Source organism: Pelobates fuscus, chromosome 13 (genome assembly GCF_036172605.1).
Source record: "Pelobates fuscus isolate aPelFus1 chromosome 13, aPelFus1.pri, whole genome shotgun sequence".
In the NCBI taxonomy this organism is placed as follows: domain Eukaryota; kingdom Metazoa; phylum Chordata; class Amphibia; order Anura; family Pelobatidae; genus Pelobates; species Pelobates fuscus.
Window position 1 is genome coordinate 49,816,136 of NC_086329.1, and position 20,821 is coordinate 49,836,956.

General features: G+C 42.2%; 7 non-coding genes and 1 pseudogene across 7 annotated transcripts; all 8 read right to left on the bottom strand.

Annotated features, from left to right (window-relative positions):
* Nucleotides 1-209: 209 nt before the first annotated feature.
* Nucleotides 210-425, bottom strand: LOC134584201 (U2 spliceosomal RNA; annotated as a pseudogene).
* Nucleotides 426-6,912: 6,487 nt separating this feature from the next.
* On the bottom strand, nucleotides 6,913-7,103 carry LOC134584022 (U2 spliceosomal RNA). The gene has a single exon (XR_010086377.1). It is a non-coding gene; the product is annotated as a U2 spliceosomal RNA (small nuclear RNA).
* Nucleotides 7,104-8,147: 1,044 nt separating this feature from the next.
* LOC134584189 (U2 spliceosomal RNA) lies at nucleotides 8,148-8,346 on the bottom strand. Its single transcript, XR_010086485.1, has one exon. It is a non-coding gene; the product is annotated as a U2 spliceosomal RNA (small nuclear RNA).
* A 6,415-nt stretch (nucleotides 8,347-14,761) lies between these two features.
* On the bottom strand, nucleotides 14,762-14,952 carry LOC134584023 (U2 spliceosomal RNA). Its single transcript, XR_010086378.1, has one exon. It is a non-coding gene; the product is annotated as a U2 spliceosomal RNA (small nuclear RNA).
* A 1,023-nt stretch (nucleotides 14,953-15,975) lies between these two features.
* On the bottom strand, nucleotides 15,976-16,166 carry LOC134584024 (U2 spliceosomal RNA). The gene has a single exon (XR_010086379.1). It is a non-coding gene; the product is annotated as a U2 spliceosomal RNA (small nuclear RNA).
* Nucleotides 16,167-17,189: 1,023 nt separating this feature from the next.
* Nucleotides 17,190-17,380, bottom strand: LOC134584025 (U2 spliceosomal RNA). The gene has a single exon (XR_010086380.1). It is a non-coding gene; the product is annotated as a U2 spliceosomal RNA (small nuclear RNA).
* A 1,023-nt stretch (nucleotides 17,381-18,403) lies between these two features.
* Nucleotides 18,404-18,594, bottom strand: LOC134584027 (U2 spliceosomal RNA). The gene has a single exon (XR_010086381.1). It is a non-coding gene; the product is annotated as a U2 spliceosomal RNA (small nuclear RNA).
* Nucleotides 18,595-19,617: 1,023 nt separating this feature from the next.
* On the bottom strand, nucleotides 19,618-19,808 carry LOC134584028 (U2 spliceosomal RNA). Its single transcript, XR_010086382.1, has one exon. It is a non-coding gene; the product is annotated as a U2 spliceosomal RNA (small nuclear RNA).
* Nucleotides 19,809-20,821: the final 1,013 nt, after the last annotated feature.

Here is a 20,821-nt window from a genome sequence, read left to right on the forward strand (position 1 = left end):
TTTTTGGTCCGTTCCGTCCAGGCTTCATTCAGGCATCATGCCATGCCGCAGACAGGGGGAGGCAGAGCTCGCACTTAGACAGAACAGAGAAAAAAGCAGGGAAGGAAGGAAGAAGGAGAACAAGTTTGCCTTCGTTCTCGCCAAGTGAGAGTCCAGTGGCTTTTTGCATTTTTTGTTCAATCAAAAAATCTATTTTTTAACCAGCATAAGAGAGGTGCACCGGTCCTGGAGGTACTGCAATACCAGGTCAATGCGTGGAGTGGACAGAGCAAGCTCTTCTTCCATCTCCCTGTTCCAAAAATCCATTTAATATATGGTCCCCAGATAGGGGACGTATCAGATATTAAACTGATAAGAACAGATTTTTTTTTTTTTTTTTTTTTTTTTTTTTTTTTTTTTTATTAACCACTCAGTCACAGAGCTTTTCCTCCAGTTGAAATTCAAGGAACCTCTCAATAACATCATCATGATCTTTGCAATAAAATAATAATAAGAAATAAACATCACATAAATCACAAATAAACAATTCCCACCACCCTCAAACCACAGCAAACCACCCACCCATCGAAAAAAAAAACCCCACTGCAAACACATTAAAACAAAGGATTCTTACCTTCCTACTTACCCCATATATTTAGCATTCAAATAAATAACATAGTACTTTGATAAACCCACACACCCCTCCACCCAACATTACCTATACCCACCTCCGTTCTTCCATTTTTAACCTACATGAAAATCAAATGGTACAGATTAATTCAATCACAAATCATCAATATTTACATAATAAACCCCTATTTTTTTTTTTTTTTATTTTTTTTTTTTTTTTTTTTTTTTTTTTTTTTTTTTTTTTTTTTTTTTTTTTTTCCTTCAATACTTATACATATTTACTTCAATATCTAATTAACACATAAATATATACATAACTTTGTCAATAATCACCCACCACCCTCCATTTCTTGTACAACTTTTTACCTTCCTATGAAATCACACAAACCCGCCACCTGCTTCCTCTCTACGCACACCATTTTTTCCATTTTTTGGTTTTCCAAATACCTTCAGCATCCATTTCACCAAACTTTCTCACATCTCTCAAATAATATAAATACATTTTACCTTTAATCATTCGTACACACGCATCCCTTGTTAAACATTCTTTTTTGAAAACTATTAAATTCCTCACATCCCACACTGTCTCTTTTATACAAGCCATTAACATCCACAAAATTCTCTCCTTCACTCCCTCAATCTTACCCTCACCAAACATTAGAACTTCATAAGAAAAAACAGAAATACCAGTCAATCCTACTACCATCTTCAACAATTTTCCCAACAATTCTCTAACAAACACACAATTCCAAAACACATGTACAACATTTTCTCTCCCTCCACAACCTTCCCTCGGACACATTTCAGACCTCGCTAACCTTCTTCCATACTGTACCTCTCTCGTTGCCAAACAATTATGCACTGCCATCCACGCTATATCCCTCTGTCTATTAGCTATTTCTATCTCATTTATCCTCTTCCACACTCTTATACTCTGATTTTCATTCAAACCATCAATACCAATTACAGTTTCCTTCTCATCCAAAATTTTAAAAACCTTTTTCTTGTCACACCATTCCTCACTGGAAACATTCTGCAAACCATACTTACACATACAGACTTCAATCCTCTTATAAAACCAGGGTAAAATTAAACACAATGGTTTAGTCCGTTCCACCATACACAAACCATACTTTCTCAAACTCATTCCCACAGCATATTTCAACATACATGCAATCACATTGTCTTTTTTACTGATTCTAATACACATTCGAACATAATGAATTAATAAAAATCTACTCACATCCGGAACATTCATACCCCCATTTTTGCGTTGTTTTACCACTTTCACTCTTTCCAATCTTTCCATTCTACTCCCCCAGAAAAACAAAAAAATTATTCTATTTAACTTTCTTAAACTTTTATCATTAATAGGAAAAACAAAATTTAAATATAACATAATAGGTAACAGGATTGCTTTAATAATTAATACCTTGCCCTCAAACGATAACACTCTATCATTCCACAAGCCAATCTTCTGATTCACACGACAAACTACTCTATTCCAACTCTCTTTCCCTTTTAATTCTTCATCGTATTTAACTCCCAACACTTCAATCTCATTCTCAACCACTGGCCATCCACATAACTCTAACTCACTCCATCTCCCAAAAGCTTTACAAGCACATTTATCCCAATTTACTCTAAAACCACTAGTCATACAAAACACTTCCACTAACAATTTCACTCTCCGTAAACCAGCTTGCGTTCTACATATTACAGTTACGTCATCCATGTAGCCGATCACTTTCAAACTCCTCGCATTACTCCCTGGCACTTCAACACCCCTCACCACTTTGTCATTCATAATAATTCGTAATAAAGGTTCAATCACGCAAATAAAAAGCACCGGCGACAAGGGGCAACCTTGTCTCACTCCTGAATGCACACTAAAGCTTTTTGTCATCCACCCATTTACTTGCACCACACTCTCAATCCCCTCATATAAACATTTGATCCAATTTATCACTCTCATCGGCAACCCCATTCTATCTAAAATCTCAAACATAAACTCATGCGCAACTCTATCATACGCTTTTTCAAAGTCTATTGTTGCAATCGCCACTTCAATTTTCCTCTCCTTACAAAACCACAATACATCTCTCAAAACAATCAAACTCTCTGCAATTTGTCTACCAGGCACAGCACACACTTGCTCCTCTCCCACCATACTTACAATCACTTCTTTCATTCTATTAGCAATCACCTTCGCTATGATTTTGTAATCAACATTTAACAGTGTTATCGGCCTCCAATTTCTCAAGTCGCTCCTTTCACCCTTTTTATAAATTAACACAATTACTCCCTTTCTCATAGATTCAGACAACATACCATGACATAAAACCAACTTACATACTTCAACAAAATCTTCCTCAATTACCTCCCAAAACATCCGATAAAATTCAACAGATAAACCATCACTCCCTGGAGTTTTATTACATTTAAACTGAGAAATAGTATCAATTACCTCCTTCTTATTCACGTCTCTTTCTAACCACCTCGCATCATTTTCACTCAATCTATTCTCAATACCATTCAACACTTCCTCTTCTGAACTAACATTTCGCTTTTTTTCCCCATATAAATGCTTATAAAACTTTCTTACTTCATTCAACATTTTCTCCTTACTTTGAACTAATTCACCTTCCTCATTCAAAACTCCATCCATCCCTTTTCTACATTCATACGCTTTTTTAAAAAAGAATCTCGTGCATTTCTCATCATTTTCCATTACCTTCAACTTAGCTGCAAAAACAATCTTTCTGCCTAAAGCTTCCAAACATTTTCCTCTATTCTCTCTTGCCTCCTTCAATTCATCATCCACCTCCCATCCACCTTCTCTCAATTTACACAGATAGTCTATCCTTCTCCGAAATTTATCCAAACACTCACTTTCTTGCCTTGCTATCTTACGACCTTTATTTTGAAAAAAATATTTTGTTTCTCTTTTCACCCATTCCCACCATTCAATCAAATTCTTAAAGTTCTTCTTACACTTCCTCCATACTGCATACTTTCTACTATATTCCATTCTTACATTTTCATCCACCAACATACTAACATTCAATTTCCAAAACCCTCTGCCAAAAACTAATTTTTCATCCAACCTCACCTTACATCCCAACAACATATGGTCTGAAAAAGAAACACTCCATGTGCGTAGAGATTCCACTTTAACACCCTGTGAAATGAAACAAAAGTCTATGCGAGATCTTACTGAACCTTTATCACTCACAAACGTAAATTTTTCATCATCCCCTATCACCCCTATCGTGTCTATAAGTCCAAAATCCTTGATTAGGTTTTTTAACATTTTCCCTGTACTATCTAATTTATACCCGTCACCCAAACCTACCCTATCTTCCTTCCTAATAATACAATTAAAATCTCCACACAAAAAAGTGATTTCCCTCCCTGGCAATATCAGCCCCAAACACTCAAAAACCTCCAATCTTTCATTCTTATTAACTGGTGCATACACATTTATTAACCTATACTCAATACCTCTATACAGAAAATTAACTATTAATACCCTCCCTGAAACAATTTCTAGTGTCTTCAAAATAGTATATTCCCACCCCTTAAATAACACCGCCACACCAATATTTTTACCCACACCAAAAGAAAAAAAACTTGGACCCTTTTCCCATTTGGAAATCATTGGTTTATCTGTCAAACCACATTCTTGTAGACAGATGATCTGAAAAGTTAGTTTACTCAAAAAGTCAAAAATAACAGCCCTCCTCACTGCGGACTTAATACTCCTCACATTGAGGGTGGCTACTTGGAACATAGATCAGAGGTTATACAACCTCATCATATCACGTTCCATCATCTGATCCACAGCTTCCTTCTTGGTCTACATTGAAACCAGTAATGTCAAACAAACGTGACACCGCCTGAGAATCAAAAACCGGTGAATATGACCCAGAAACTTCAGACTCAGACCGATCTCCAAACTCAGGGGAAGAAACCACCATTAGCTTTGGAAAGTCTTCAGTATGAAGCTCTTTGCCTTTTCTTTTTTGCTTCTTTGAAGCAGGAACCATTTTACTGGCACCCCCTTCATCCTCAGCTGCTATATCTAGGGGGCCTGCTATTTCTTCTTCCATTGCAACCGGTTCCACCGCTTCCACAGCCTCGCCTACAAGTGCAACCTTATTTTCTTCCTTCTCTTTCTTTTTAACCAAGTCTGCAGCCATAATTTCTGCATGTCTTTCCTCATGCTCCTGTCTGGACCGCAATTGTGTGCCGAAGGTTGGGATAAACGGAATCTGCACTTTTTTCCCATCGCTCATACTTGTACTTGCAGACTCCGTTTGACGTGACCCGTCTGCAGGCTCTGCCCAGGGGGAACCCTTCGTCAAATCCGGGCAGAATCTAGCCATATGGCGTTCAGACCCGCATAAATCACATTTTCGCCTTTCAGCACATTCTGACGCAGTATGTCCCTCCCCAAAGCAATTCCTGCAGCACATACCTTTAGCACATTCCACCATCACGTGTCCAAACTGAAAGCAATTTCGACAAAACTTCGGTTGTCCGGGGTAAAACAGATAACCCCGATTCCCTCCAATTGAAAAGTTCTGAGGCGGATGTTTCAAACCACCCGTCTCAGAAGGATCTGTCCGTAAAACAACAAAAAATTTTCTTTTACCATTATACACACCGAAGGTGTTAACTAACTTCACTGGGTTAGACACTTGTGAACAGTACCTACTTAGAAAGGTCTTTATCTCCTCATCGGTAACAAAGGGGTTGTACATATGTACGCACATAGGTATCCTTGACACCGGAACAAAAGGAATAAACTTGATACCTTTCAGTATGTCCTCTTCCAACTTCAGATTCAGCCTCTCCATGACAGTTGACACGTGAACTTGCTCCGTAAAGGTAACGTCATATATGCCTCGGGCCTGGAAGTCCTGTACGCAGAACAACCAAGCCCTCGGCACTCCCAACAGCTCCTCCAGGATCTCACGTTGGACAACGTATAAACCTACCTCGTTCCTTCTCTCCGCAACCACAAAAACCCTGATGGTCTTAGGAATCGAGGGGCCGCCTCCCTCCATCGCAGATCGCCTCCCGTTTCCGGAGTCAGCGCGGATCGCCCCCCAATAGCAGCATCCAGACCGTGTCCCCACTGGGAGAACACAGTCCGGAAGGCCGAGGGGCTAGCGTTGCCGATCCTCCGGAACCTTCTGGTAAGACAAGAATGAACTTGATCTTAGCCAAAAGGCCGAGAAGCGATAACCAGAATGGGCGCCCAGCTACTCACCTGCCGTTCGCTGGCGCTTGTTCAGCTTGCGGTGAGCCTTGGCCACAGTGCTGCCTGCCTGCCGCCTTTTCCTCATCTAGCTGTAAGCTGGCTACAAATAGCAACAGAGACAAAGTCACCACCAGAGCAGCAAACAACCTCTAAACCCTTGAAACCCAGCTCCCCTTCTTAACCTTGTCCATTCATTCCTCCCCCTCCCCTCCAGACATACCTTGCACCTCTGTCTCTCCTGCTCAGCTGCTACCGCTGATAAGGTGCCTAACGAGGTTGCTGGATCACCTGGTCTGTCTGTTCCTCTTCAGCTGCAAGTAGGGTAGATAGAGCAAGCAATTAAGCACCACCTGCTGCTGATTGCTCGCAATCACTCAATAATGCAATTAATTAAACTTTTAATTGATTGATAACCTAGATGTTGCTCAGATTTCCCTCCAAAACGTTTGTGCTGTCATTGCAAAGACCAGCATGCTGCAGGCTGCAGCAAATTTGCATAATTAATCCCGCCCACTTTTCCAACACTGATAATGCACGCTGCCAGCCAGCCAGCCAGCCAGCCAGCCAGCCAGCCAGCCAGCCAGCCAGCAATACATACTCTGACTTCTTCACAATGGATATGTACTGGACACTTTTATTCCATGAAGTGATTACACAGATTTACATGATAACAATGATTAAATAAATACATGGGATCAGGTGAACAGAATTGCATCGTGCACAGCACATGATAGAGAATAACAATCAGACTAGCGATCAATCCAAACGAAACAATAACAGTTAACAAACATTGCTACAAGTGTCCATAATTCAAGGAATGTCATGTTTTTGGTCCGTTCCGTCCAGGCTTCATTCAGGCATCATGCCATGCCGCAGACAGGGGGAGGCAGAGCTCGCACTTAGACAGAACAGAGAAAAAAGCAGGGAAGGAAGGAAGAAGGAGAACAAGTTTGCCTTCGTTCTCGCCAAGTGAGAGTCCAGTGGCTTTTTGCATTTTTTGTTCAATCAAAAAATCTATTTTTTAACCAGCATAAGAGAGGTGCACCGGTCCTGGAGGTACTGCAATACCAGGTCAATGCGTGGAGTGGACAGAGCAAGCTCTTCTTCCATCTCCCTGTTCCAAAAATCCATTTAATATATGGTCCCCAGATAGGGGACGTATCAGATATTAAACTGATAAGAACAGATACTACACTTGATCTTAGCCAAAAGGCCGAGAAGCGATAACCAGAATGGGCGCCCAGCTACTCACCTGCCGTTCGCTGGCGCTTGTTCAGCTTGCGGTGAGCCTTGGCCACAGTGCTGCCTGCCTGCCGCCTTTTCCTCATCTAGCTGTAAGCTGGCTACAAATAGCAACAGAGACAAAGTCACCACCAGAGCAGCAAACAACCTCTAAACCCTTGAAACCCAGCTCCCCTTCTTAACCTTGTCCATTCATTCCTCCCCCTCCCCTCCAGACATACCTTGCACCTCTGTCTCTCCTGCTCAGCTGCTACCGCTGATAAGGTGCCTAACGAGGTTGCTGGATCACCTGGTCTGTCTGTTCCTCTTCAGCTGCAAGTAGGGTAGATAGAGCAAGCAATTAAGCACCACCTGCTGCTGATTGCTCGCAATCACTCAATAATGCAATTAATTAAACTTTTAATTGATTGATAACCTAGATGTTGCTCAGATTTCCCTCCAAAACGTTTGTGCTGTCATTGCAAAGACCAGCATGCTGCAGGCTGCAGCAAATTTGCATAATTAATCCCGCCCACTTTTCCAACACTGATAATGCACGCTGCCAGCCAGCCAGCCAGCCAGCCAGCCAGCCAGCCAGCCAGCAATACATACTCTGACTTCTTCACAATGGATATGTACTGGACACTTTTATTCCATGAAGTGATTACACAGATTTACATGATAACAATGATTAAATAAATACATGGGATCAGGTGAACAGAATTGCATCGTGCACAGCACATGATAGAGAATAACAATCAGACTAGCGATCAATCCAAACGAAACAATAACAGTTAACAAACATTGCTACAAGTGTCCATAATTCAAGGAATGTCATGTTTTTGGTCCGTTCCGTCCAGGCTTCATTCAGGCATCATGCCATGCCGCAGACAGGGGGAGGCAGAGCTCGCACTTAGACAGAACAGAGAAAAAAGCAGGGAAGGAAGGAAGAAGGAGAACAAGTTTGCCTTCGTTCTCGCCAAGTGAGAGTCCAGTGGCTTTTTGCATTTTTTGTTCAATCAAAAAATCTATTTTTTAACCAGCATAAGAGAGGTGCACCGGTCCTGGAGGTACTGCAATACCAGGTCAATGCGTGGAGTGGACAGAGCAAGCTCTTCTTCCATCTCCCTGTTCCAAAAATCCATTTAATATATGGTCCCCAGATAGGGGACGTATCAGATATTAAACTGATAAGAACAGATTTTTTTTTTTTTTTTTTTTTTTTAACCACTCAGTCACAGAGCTTTTCCTCCAGTTGAAATTCAAGGAACCTCTCAATAACATCATCATGATCTTTGCAATAAAATAATAATAAGAAATAAACATCACATAAATCACAAATAAACAATTCCCACCACCCTCAAACCACAGCAAACCACCCACCCATCGAAAAAAACCCCACTGCAAACACATTAAAACAAAGGATTCTTACCTTCCTACTTACCCCATATATTTAGCATTCAAATAAATATCATAGTACATTGATAAACCCACACACCCCACCACCCAACATTACCTATACCCACCTCCGTTCTTCCATTTTTAACCTACATGAAAATCAAATGGTACAGATTAATTCAATCACAAATCATCAATATTTACATAATAAACCCCTATATTTTTTTTTTTTTTTTTTTTTTTTTTTTTTTCCAATACATATACATATTTACTTCAATATCTAATTAACACATAAATATATACATAACTTTGTCAATAATCACCCACCCCCTCCATTTCTTGTACAACTTTTTTACCTTCCTATTAAATCACACAAACCCACCACCTGCTTCCTCTCTACGCACACCATTTTTTCCATTTTTTGGTTTTCCAAATACCTTCAGCATCCATTTCACCAAACTTTCTCACATCTCTCAAGTAATATAAATACATTTTACCTTTAATCATTCGTACACACGCATCCCTTGTTAAACATTCTTTTTTGAAAACAATTAAATTCCTCACATCCCACACTGTCTCTTTTATACAAGCCATTAACATCCACAAAATTCTCTCCTTCACTCCCTCAATCTTACCCTCACCAAACATTAGAACTTCATAAGAAAAAACAGAAATACCAGTCAATCCTACTACCATCTTCAATAATTTTCCCAACAATTCTCTAACAAACACACAATTCCAAAAAACATGTACAACATTTTCTCTCCCTCCACAACCTTCCCTCGGACACATTTCAGATCTCGCTAACCTTCTTCCATACTGTACCTCTCTCGTTGCCAAACAATTATGCACTGCCATCCACGCTATATCCCTCTGTCTATTAGCTATTTCTATCTCATTTATCCTCTTCCACACTCTTATACTCTGATTTTCATTCAAACCATCAATACCAATTACAGTTTCCTTCTCATCCAAAATTTTAAAAACCTTTTTCTTGTCACACCATTCCTCACTGGAAACATTCTGCAAACCATACTTACACATACAAACTTCAATCCTCTTATAAAACCAGGGTAAAATTAAACACAATGGTTTAGTCTGTTCCACCATACACAAACCATACTTTCTCAAACTCATTCCAGCAGCATACTTCAACATACATGCAATCACATTGTCTTTTTTACTGATTCTGATACACATTCGAACATAATGAATTAATAAAAATCTACTCACATCCGGAACATTCATACCCCCATTTTTGCGTTGTTTTACCACTTTCACTCTTTCCAATCTTTCCATTCTACTCCCCCAGAAAAACAAAAAAATTATTCTATTTAACTTTCTTAAACTTTTATCATTAATAGGAAAAACAAAATTTAAATATAACATAATAGGTAACAGGATTGCTTTAATAATTAATACCTTGCCCTCAAACGATAACACTCTATCATTCCACAAGCCAATCTTCTGATTCACACGACAAACTACTCTATTCCAACTCTCTTTCCCTTTTAATTCTTCATCGTATTTAACTCCCAACACTTCAATCTCATTCTCAACCACTGGCCATCCACATAACTCTAACTCACTCCATCTCCCAAAAGCTTTGCAAGCACATTTATCCCAATTTACTCTAAAACCACTAGTCATACAAAACACTTCCACTAACAATTTCACTCTCCGTAAACCAGCTTGCGTTCTACATATTACAGTTACGTCATCCATGTAGCCGATCACTTTCAAACTCCTCGCATTACTCCCTGGAACTTCAACACCCCTCACCACTTTGTCATTCATAATACTACGTAATAAAGGTTCAATCACGCAAATAAATAGCACCGGCGACAAGGGGCAACCTTGTCTCACTCCTGAATGCACACTAAAGCTTTTTGTCATCCACCCATTTACTTGCACCACACTCTCAATCCCCTCATATAAACATTTGATCCAATTTATCACTTTCGTCGGCAAACCCATTCTATCTAAAATCTCAAACATAAACTCATGCGCAACTCTATCATACGCTTTTTCAAAGTCTATTGTTGCAATCGCCACTTCAATTTTCCTCTCCTTACAAAACCACAATACATCTCTCAGAACAATCAAACTCTCTGCAATCTGTCTACCAGGCACAGCACACACTTGCTCCTCTCCCACCATACTTACAATCACTTCTTTCATTCTATTAGCAATCACCTTCGCTATGATTTTGTAATCAACATTTAACAGTGTTATCGGCCTCCAATTTCTCAAGTCGCTCCTTTCACCCTTTTTATAAATTAACACAATTACTCCCTTTCTCATAGATTCAGACAACATACCATGACATAAAACCAACTTACATACTTCAACAAAATCTTCCTCAATTACCTCCCAAAACATCCGATAAAATTCAACAGATAAACCATCACTCCCTGGAGTTTTATTACATTTAAACTGAGAAATAGTATCAATTACCTCCTTCTTATTCACGTCTCTTTCTAACCACCTCGCATCATCTTCACTCAATCTATTCTCAATACCAGTCAACACTTCCTCTTCTGAACTAACATTTCGCTTTTTTTCCCCATATAAATGCTTATAAAACTTTCTTACTTCATCCAACATTTTCTCCTTACTTTGAACTAATTCACCTTCCTCATTCAAAACTCCATCCATCCCTTTTCTACATTCATACGCTTTTTTAAAAAAGAATCTCGTGCATTTCTCATCATTTTCCATTACTTTCAACTTAGCTGCAAAAACAATCTTTCTACCTAAAGCTTCCAAACATTTTCCTCTATTCTCTCTTGCCTCCTTCAATTCATCATCCACCTCCCATCCACCTTCTCTCAATTTACACAAATAGTCTATCCTTCTTCGAAATTTATCCAAACACTCACTTTCTTGCCTTGCTATCTTACGACCTTTATTTTGAAAAAAATATTTTGTTTCTCTTTTCACCCATTCCCACCATTCAATCAAATTCTTAAAGTTCTTCTTACATTTCCTCCATACTGCATACTTTCTACTATATTCCATTCTTACATTTTCATCCACCAGCATACTAACATTCAATTTCCAAAACCCTCTGCCAAAAACTAATTTTTCATCCAACTTCACCTTACATCCCAACAACATATGGTCTGAAAAAGAAACACTCCATGTGCGTAGAGATTCCACTCTAACACCCTGTGAAATGAAACAAAAGTCTATGCGAGATCTTACTGAACCTTTATCACTCACAAACGTAAATTTTTCATCATCCCCTATCACCCCTATCGTGTCTATAAGCCCAAAATCCTTGATTAGGTTTTTTAACATTTTCCCTGTACTATCTAATTTATACCCGTCCCCCAAACCTACCCTATCTTCCTTCCTAATAATACAATTAAAATCCCCACACAAAAAAGTGATTTCCCTCCCTGGCAATATCAGCCCCAAACACTCAAAAACCTCCAATCTTTCATTCTTATTAACTGGTGCATACACATTTATTAACCTATACTCAATACCTCTATACAGAAAATTAACTATTAATACCCTCCCTGAAACAATTTCTAGTGTCTTCAAAATAGTATATTCCCACCCCTTAAATAACACCGCCACACCAATATTTTTACCCACACCAAAAGAAAAAAAACTTGGACCCTTTTCCCATTTGGAAATCATTGGTTTATCTGTCAAACCACATTCTTGTAGACAGATGATCTGAAAAGTTAGTTTACTCAAAAAATCAAAAATAACAGCCCTCCTCACTGCGGACTTAATACTCCTCACATTGAGGGTGGCTACTTGGAACATAGATCAGAGGTTATACAACCTCATCATATCACGTTCCATCATCTGATCCACAGCTTCCTTCTTGGTCTACATTGAAACCAGTAATGTCAAACAAACGTGACACCGCCTGAGAATCAAAAACCGGTGAATATGACCCAGAAACTTCAGACTCAGACCGATCTCCAAACTCAGGGGAAGAAACCACCATTAGCTTTGGAAAGTCTTCAGTATGAAGCTCTTTGCCTTTTCTTTTTTGCTTCTTTGAAGCAGGAACCATTTTACTGGTACCCTCTTCATCCTCAGCTGCTATATCTAGGGGGCCTGCTATTTCTTCTTCCATTGCAACCGGTTCCACCGCTTCCACAGCCTCGCCTACAAGTGCAACCTTATTTTCTTCCTTCTCTTTCTTTTTAACCAAGTCTGCAGCCATAATTTCTGCGTGTCTTTCCTCATGCTCCTGTCTGGACCGCAATTGTGTGCCGAAGGTTGGGATAAACGGAATCTGCACTTTTTTTCCATCGCTCATACTTGTACTTGCAGACTCCGTTTGACGTGACCCGTCTGCAGGCTCTGCCCAGGGGGGACCCTTCGTCAAATCCGGGCAGAATCTAGCCATATGGCGTTCAGACCCGCATAAATCACATTTCCGCCTTTCAGCACATTCTGACGCAGTATGTCCCTCCCCAAAGCAATTCCTGCAGCACATACCTTTAGCACATTCCACCATCACGTGTCCAAACTGAAAGCAGTTTCTACAAAATTTCGGTTGACCAGGGTAGAACAGATAACCCCGATTCCCTCCAATTGAAAAGTTCTGAGGCGGATGTTTCAAACCACCCGTCTCAGAAGGATCTGTTCGTAAAACGACAAAAAATTTTCTTTTACCATTATACACCCCGAAGGTGTTAACTAACTTCACTGGGTTAGACACCTGTGAACAGTACCTACTTAGAAAGGTCTTTATCTCCTCATCGGTAACAAAGGGGTTGTACATATGTACGCACATAGGTATCCTCGACACCGGAACAAAAGGAATAAACTTGATACCTTTCAGTATGTCCTCTTCCAACTTCAGATTCAGCCTCTCCATGACAGTTGACACGTGAACTTGCTCCGTAAAGGTAACGTCATATATGCCTCGGGCCTGGAAGTCCTGTACGCAGAACAACCAAGCCCTCGGCACTCCCAACAGCTCCTCCAGGATCTCACGTTGGACAACGTATAAACCTACCTCGTTCCTTCTCTCCGCAACCACAAAAACCCTGATGGTCTTAGGAATCGTGGGGCCGCCTCCCTCCATCGCAGATCGCCTCCCGTTTCCGGAGTCAGCGCGGATCGCCCCCCAATAGCAGCATCCAGACCGTGTCCCCACTGGGAGAACACAGTCCGGAAGGCCGAGGGGCTAGCGTTGCCGATCCTCCGGAACCTTCTGGTAAGACAAGAATGAACTTGATCTTAGCCAAAAGGCCGAGAAGCGATAACCAGAATGGGCGCCCAGCTACTCACCTGCCGTTCGCTGGCGCTTGTTCAGCTTGCGGTGAGCCTTGGGCACAGTGCCGCCTTTTCCTCATCTAGGTGTAAGCAGGCTACAAATAGCAACAGAGACAAAGTCACCAGAGCAGCAAACAACCTCTAAACCCTTGAAACCCAGCTCCCCTTCTTAACCTTGTCCATTCCTCCCCCTCCCCTCCAGACATACCTTGCACCTCTGTCTCTCCTGCTCAGCTGCTACCGCTGATAAGGTGCCTAACGAGGTTGCTGGATCACCTGGTCGGGTCCTCTTCAGCTGCAAGTAGGGTAGATAGAGCAAGCAATTAAGCACCACCTGCTGCTGATTGCTCGCAATCACTCAATAATGCAATTAATTAAACTTTTAATTGATTGATAACCTAGATGTTGCTCAGATTTCCCTCCAAAACGTTTGTGCTGTCATTGCAAAGACCAGCATGCTGCAGGCTGCAGCAAATTTGCATAATTAATCCCGCCCACTTTTCCAACACTGATAATGCACGCTGCCAGCCAGCCAGCCAGCCAGCCAGCCAGCCAGCCAGCCAGCAATACATACTCTGACTTCTTCACAATGGATATGTACTGGACACTTTTATTCCATGAAGTGATTACACAGATTTACATGATAACAATGATTAAATAAATACATGGGATCAGGTGAAAAGAATTGCATCGTGCACAGCACATGATAGAGAATAACAATCAGACTAGCGATCAATCCAAACGAAACAATAACAGTTAACAAACATTGCTACAAGTGTCCATAATTCAAGGAATGTCATGTTTTTGGTCCGTTCCGTCCAGGCTTCATTCAGGCATGCCATGCCGCAGACAGGGGGAGGCAGAGCTCGCACTTAGACAGAACAGAGAAAAAAGCAGGGAAGGAAGGAAGGAAGAAGGAGAACAAGTTTGCCTTCGTTCTCGCCAAGTGAGAGTCCAGTGGCTTTTTGCATTTTTTGTTCAATCAAAAAATCTATTTTTTAACCAGCATAAGAGAGGTGCACCGGTCCTGGAGGTACTGCAATACCAGGTCAATGCGTGGAGTGGACAGAGCAAGCTCTTCTTCCATCTCCCTGTTCCAAAAATCCATTTAATATATGGTCCCCAGATAGGGGACGTATCAGATATTAAACTGATAAGAACAGATACTACACTTGATCTTAGCCAAAAGGCCGAGAAGCGATAACCAGAATGGGCGCCCAGCTACTCACCTGCCGTTCGCTGGCGCTTGTTCAGCTTGCGGTGAGCCTTGGGCACAGTGCCGCCTTTTCCTCATCTAGGTGTAAGCAGGCTACAAATAGCAACAGAGACAAAGTCACCAGAGCAGCAAACAACCTCTAAACCCTTGAAACCCAGCTCCCCTTCTTAACCTTGTCCATTCCTCCCCCTCCCCTCCAGACATACCTTGCACCTCTGTCTCTCCTGCTCAGCTGCTACCGCTGATAAGGTGCCTAACGAGGTTGCTGGATCACCTGGTCGGGTCCTCTTCAGCTGCAAGTAGGGTAGATAGAGCAAGCAATTAAGCACCACCTGCTGCTGATTGCTCGCAATCACTCAATAATGCAATTAATTAAACTTTTAATTGATTGATAACCTAGATGTTGCTCAGATTTCCCTCCAAAACGTTTGTGCTGTCATTGCAAAGACCAGCATGCTGCAGGCTGCAGCAAATTTGCATAATTAATCCCGCCCACTTTTCCAACACTGATAATGCACGCTGCCAGCCAGCCAGCCAGCCAGCCAGCCAGCCAGCCAGCCAGCAATACATACTCTGACTTCTTCACAATGGATATGTACTGGACACTTTTATTCCATGAAGTGATTACACAGATTTACATGATAACAATGATTAAATAAATACATGGGATCAGGTGAAAAGAATTGCATCGTGCACAGCACATGATAGAGAATAACAATCAGACTAGCGATCAATCCAAACGAAACAATAACAGTTAACAAACATTGCTACAAGTGTCCATAATTCAAGGAATGTCATGTTTTTGGTCCGTTCCGTCCAGGCTTCATTCAGGCATGCCATGCCGCAGACAGGGGGAGGCAGAGCTCGCACTTAGACAGAACAGAGAAAAAAGCAGGGAAGGAAGGAAGGAAGAAGGAGAACAAGTTTGCCTTCGTTCTCGCCAAGTGAGAGTCCAGTGGCTTTTTGCATTTTTTGTTCAATCAAAAAATCTATTTTTTAACCAGCATAAGAGAGGTGCACCGGTCCTGGAGGTACTGCAATACCAGGTCAATGCGTGGAGTGGACAGAGCAAGCTCTTCTTCCATCTCCCTGTTCCAAAAATCCATTTAATATATGGTCCCCAGATAGGGGACGTATCAGATATTAAACTGATAAGAACAGATACTACACTTGATCTTAGCCAAAAGGCCGAGAAGCGATAACCAGAATGGGCGCCCAGCTACTCACCTGCCGTTCGCTGGCGCTTGTTCAGCTTGCGGTGAGCCTTGGGCACAGTGCCGCCTTTTCCTCATCTAGGTGTAAGCAGGCTACAAATAGCAACAGAGACAAAGTCACCAGAGCAGCAAACAACCTCTAAACCCTTGAAACCCAGCTCCCCTTCTTAACCTTGTCCATTCCTCCCCCTCCCCTCCAGACATACCTTGCACCTCTGTCTCTCCTGCTCAGCTGCTACCGCTGATAAGGTGCCTAACGAGGTTGCTGGATCACCTGGTCGGGTCCTCTTCAGCTGCAAGTAGGGTAGATAGAGCAAGCAATTAAGCACCACCTGCTGCTGATTGCTCGCAATCACTCAATAATGCAATTAATTAAACTTTTAATTGATTGATAACCTAGATGTTGCTCAGATTTCCCTCCAAAACGTTTGTGCTGTCATTGCAAAGACCAGCATGCTGCAGGCTGCAGCAAATTTGCATAATTAATCCCGCCCACTTTTCCAACACTGATAATGCACGCTGCCAGCCAGCCAGCCAGCCAGCCAGCCAGCCAGCCAGCCAGCAATACATACTCTGACTTCTTCACAATGGATATGTACTGGACACTTTTATTCCATGAAGTGATTACACAGATTTACATGATAACAATGATTAAATAAATACATGGGATCAGGTGAAAAGAATTGCATCGTGCACAGCACATGATAGAGAATAACAATCAGACTAGCGATCAATCCAAACGAAACAATAACAGTTAACAAACATTGCTACAAGTGTCCATAATTCAAGGAATGTCATGTTTTTGGTCCGTTCCGTCCAGGCTTCATTCAGGCATGCCATGCCGCAGACAGGGGGAGGCAGAGCTCGCACTTAGACAGAACAGAGAAAAAAGCAGGGAAGGAAGGAAGGAAGAAGGAGAACAAGTTTGCCTTCGTTCTCGCCAAGTGAGAGTCCAGTGGCTTTTTGCATTTTTTGTTCAATCAAAAAATCTATTTTTTAACCAGCATAAGAGAGGTGCACCGGTCCTGGAGGTACTGCAATACCAGGTCAATGCGTGGAGTGGACAGAGCAAGCTCTTCTTCCATCTCCCTGTTCCAAAAATCCATTTAATATATGGTCCCCAGATAGGGGACGTATCAGATATTAAACTGATAAGAACAGATACTACACTTGATCTTAGCCAAAAGGCCGAGAAGCGATAACCAGAATGGGCGCCCAGCTACTCACCTGCCGTTCGCTGGCGCTTGTTCAGCTTGCGGTGAGCCTTGGGCACAGTGCCGCCTTTTCCTCATCTAGGTGTAAGCAGGCTACAAATAGCAACAGAGACAAAGTCACCAGAGCAGCAAACAACCTCTAAACCCTTGAAACCCAGCTCCCCTTCTTAACCTTGTCCATTCCTCCCCCTCCCCTCCAGACATACCTTGCACCTCTGTCTCTCCTGCTCAGCTGCTACCGCTGATAAGGTGCCTAACGAGGTTGCTGGATCACCTGGTCGGGTCCTCTTCAGCTGCAAGTAGGGTAGATAGAGCAAGCAATTAAGCACCACCTGCTGCTGATTGCTCGCAATCACTCAATAATGCAATTAATTAAACTTTTAATTGATTGATAACCTAGATGTTGCTCAGATTTCCCTCCAAAACGTTTGTGCTGTCATTGCAAAGACCAGCATGCTGCAGGCTGCAGCAAATTTGCATAATTAATCCCGCCCACTTTTCCAACACTGATAATGCACGCTGCCAGCCAGCCAGCCAGCCAGCCAGCCAGCCAGCCAGCCAGCAATACATACTCTGACTTCTTCACAATGGATATGTACTGGACACTTTTATTCCATGAAGTGATTACACAGATTTACATGATAACAATGATTAAATAAATACATGGGATCAGGTGAAAAGAATTGCATCGTGCACAGCACATGATAGAGAATAACAATCAGACTAGCGATCAATCCAAACGAAACAATAACAGTTAACAAACATTGCTACAAGTGTCCATAATTCAAGGAATGTCATGTTTTTGGTCCGTTCCGTCCAGGCTTCATTCAGGCATGCCATGCCGCAGACAGGGGGAGGCAGAGCTCGCACTTAGACAGAACAGAGAAAAAAGCAGGGAAGGAAGGAAGGAAGAAGGAGAACAAGTTTGCCTTCGTTCTCGCCAAGTGAGAGTCCAGTGGCTTTTTGCATTTTTTGTTCAATCAAAAAATCTATTTTTTAACCAGCATAAGAGAGGTGCACCGGTCCTGGAGGTACTGCAATACCAGGTCAATGCGTGGAGTGGACAGAGCAAGCTCTTCTTCCATCTCCCTGTTCCAAAAATCCATTTAATATATGGTCCCCAGATAGGGGACGTATCAGATATTAAACTGATAAGAACAGATACTACACTTGATCTTAGCCAAAAGGCCGAGAAGCGATAACCAGAATGGGCGCCCAGCTACTCACCTGCCGTTCGCTGGCGCTTGTTCAGCTTGCGGTGAGCCTTGGGCACAGTGCCGCCTTTTCCTCATCTAGGTGTAAGCAGGCTACAAATAGCAACAGAGACAAAGTCACCAGAGCAGCAAACAACCTCTAAACCCTTGAAACCCAGCTCCCCTTCTTAACCTTGTCCATTCCTCCCCCTCCCCTCCAGACATACCTTGCACCTCTGTCTCTCCTGCTCAGCTGCTACCGCTGATAAGGTGCCTAACGAGGTTGCTGGATCACCTGGTCGGGTCCTCTTCAGCTGCAAGTAGGGTAGATAGAGCAAGCAATTAAGCACCACCTGCTGCTGATTGCTCGCAATCACTCAATAATGCAATTAATTAAACTTTTAATTGATTGATAACCTAGATGTTGCTCAGATTTCCCTCCAAAACGTTTGTGCTGTCATTGCAAAGACCAGCATGCTGCAGGCTGCAGCAAATTTGCATAATTAATCCCGCCCACTTTTCCAACACTGATAATGCACGCTGCCAGCCAGCCAGCCAGCCAGCCAGCCAGCCAGCCAGCCAGCAATACATACTCTGACTTCTTCACAATGGATATGTACTGGACACTTTTATTCCATGAAGTGATTACACAGATTTACATGATAACAATGATTAAATAAATACATGGGATCAGGTGAAAAGAATTGCATCGTGCACAGCACATGATAGAGAATAACAATCAGACTAGCGATCAATCCAAACGAAACAATAACAGTTAACAAACATTGCTACAAGTGTCCATAATTCAAGGAATGTCATGTTTTTGGTCCGTTCCGTCCAGGCTTCATTCAGGCATGCCATGCCGCAGACAGGGGGAGGCAGAGCTCGCACTTAGACAGAACAGAGAAAAAAGCAGGGAAGGAAGGAAGGAAGAAGGAGAACAAGTTTGCCTTCGTTCTCGCCAAGTGAGAGTCCAGTGGCTTTTTGCATTTTTTGTTCAATCAAAAAATCTATTTTTTAACCAGCATAAGAGAGGTGCACCGGTCCTGGAGGTACTGCAATACCAGGTCAATGCGTGGAGTGGACAGAGCAAGCTCTTCTTCCATCTCCCTGTTCCAAAAATCCATTTAATATATGGTCCCCAGATAGGGGACGTATCAGATATTAAACTGATAAGAACAGATACTACACTTGATCTTAGCCAAAAGGCCGAGAAGCGATAACCAGAATGGGCGCCCAGCTACTCACCTGCCGTTCGCTGGCGCTTGTTCAGCTTGCGGTGAGCCTTGGGCACAGTGCCGCCTTTTCCTCATCTAGGTGTAAGCAGGCTACAAATAGCAACAGAGACAAAGTCACCAGAGCAGCAAACAACCTCTAAACCCTTGAAACCCAGCTCCCCTTCTTAACCTTGTCCATTCCTCCCCCTCCCCTCCAGACATACCTTGCACCTCTGTCTCTCCTGCTCAGCTGCTACCGCTGATAAGGTGCCTAACGAGGTTGCTGGATCACCTGGTCGGGTCCTCTTCAGCTGCAAGTAGGGTAGATAGAGCAAGCAATTAAGCACCACCTGCTGCTGATTGCTCGCAATCACTCAATAATGCAATTAATTAAACTTTTAATTGATTGATAACCTAGATGTTGCTCAGATTTCCCTCCAAAACGTTTGTGCTGTCATTGCAAAGACCAGCATGCTGCAGGCTGCAGCAAATTTGCATAATTAATCCCGCCCACTTTTCCAACACTGATAATGCACGCTGCCAGCCAGCCAGCCAGCCAGCCAGCCAGCCAGCCAGCCAGCAATACATACTCTGACTTCTTCACAATGGATATGTACTGGACACTTTTATTCCATGAAGTGATTACACAGATTTACATGATAACAATGATTAAATAAATACATGGGATCAGGTGAAAAGAATTGCATCGTGCACAGCACATGATAGAGAATAACAATCAGACTAGCGATCAATCCAAACGAAACAATAACAGTTAACAAACATTGCTACAAGTGTCCATAATTCAAGGAATGTCATGTTTTTGGTCCGTTCCGTCCAGGCTTCATTCAGGCATGCCATGCCGCAGACAGGGGGAGGCAGAGCTCGCACTTAGACAGAACAGAGAAAAAAGCAGGGAAGGAAGGAAGAAGGAGAACAAGTTTGCCTTCGTTCTCGCCAAGTGAGAGTCCAGTGGCTTTTTGCATTTTTTGTTCAATCAAAAAATCTATTTTTTAACCA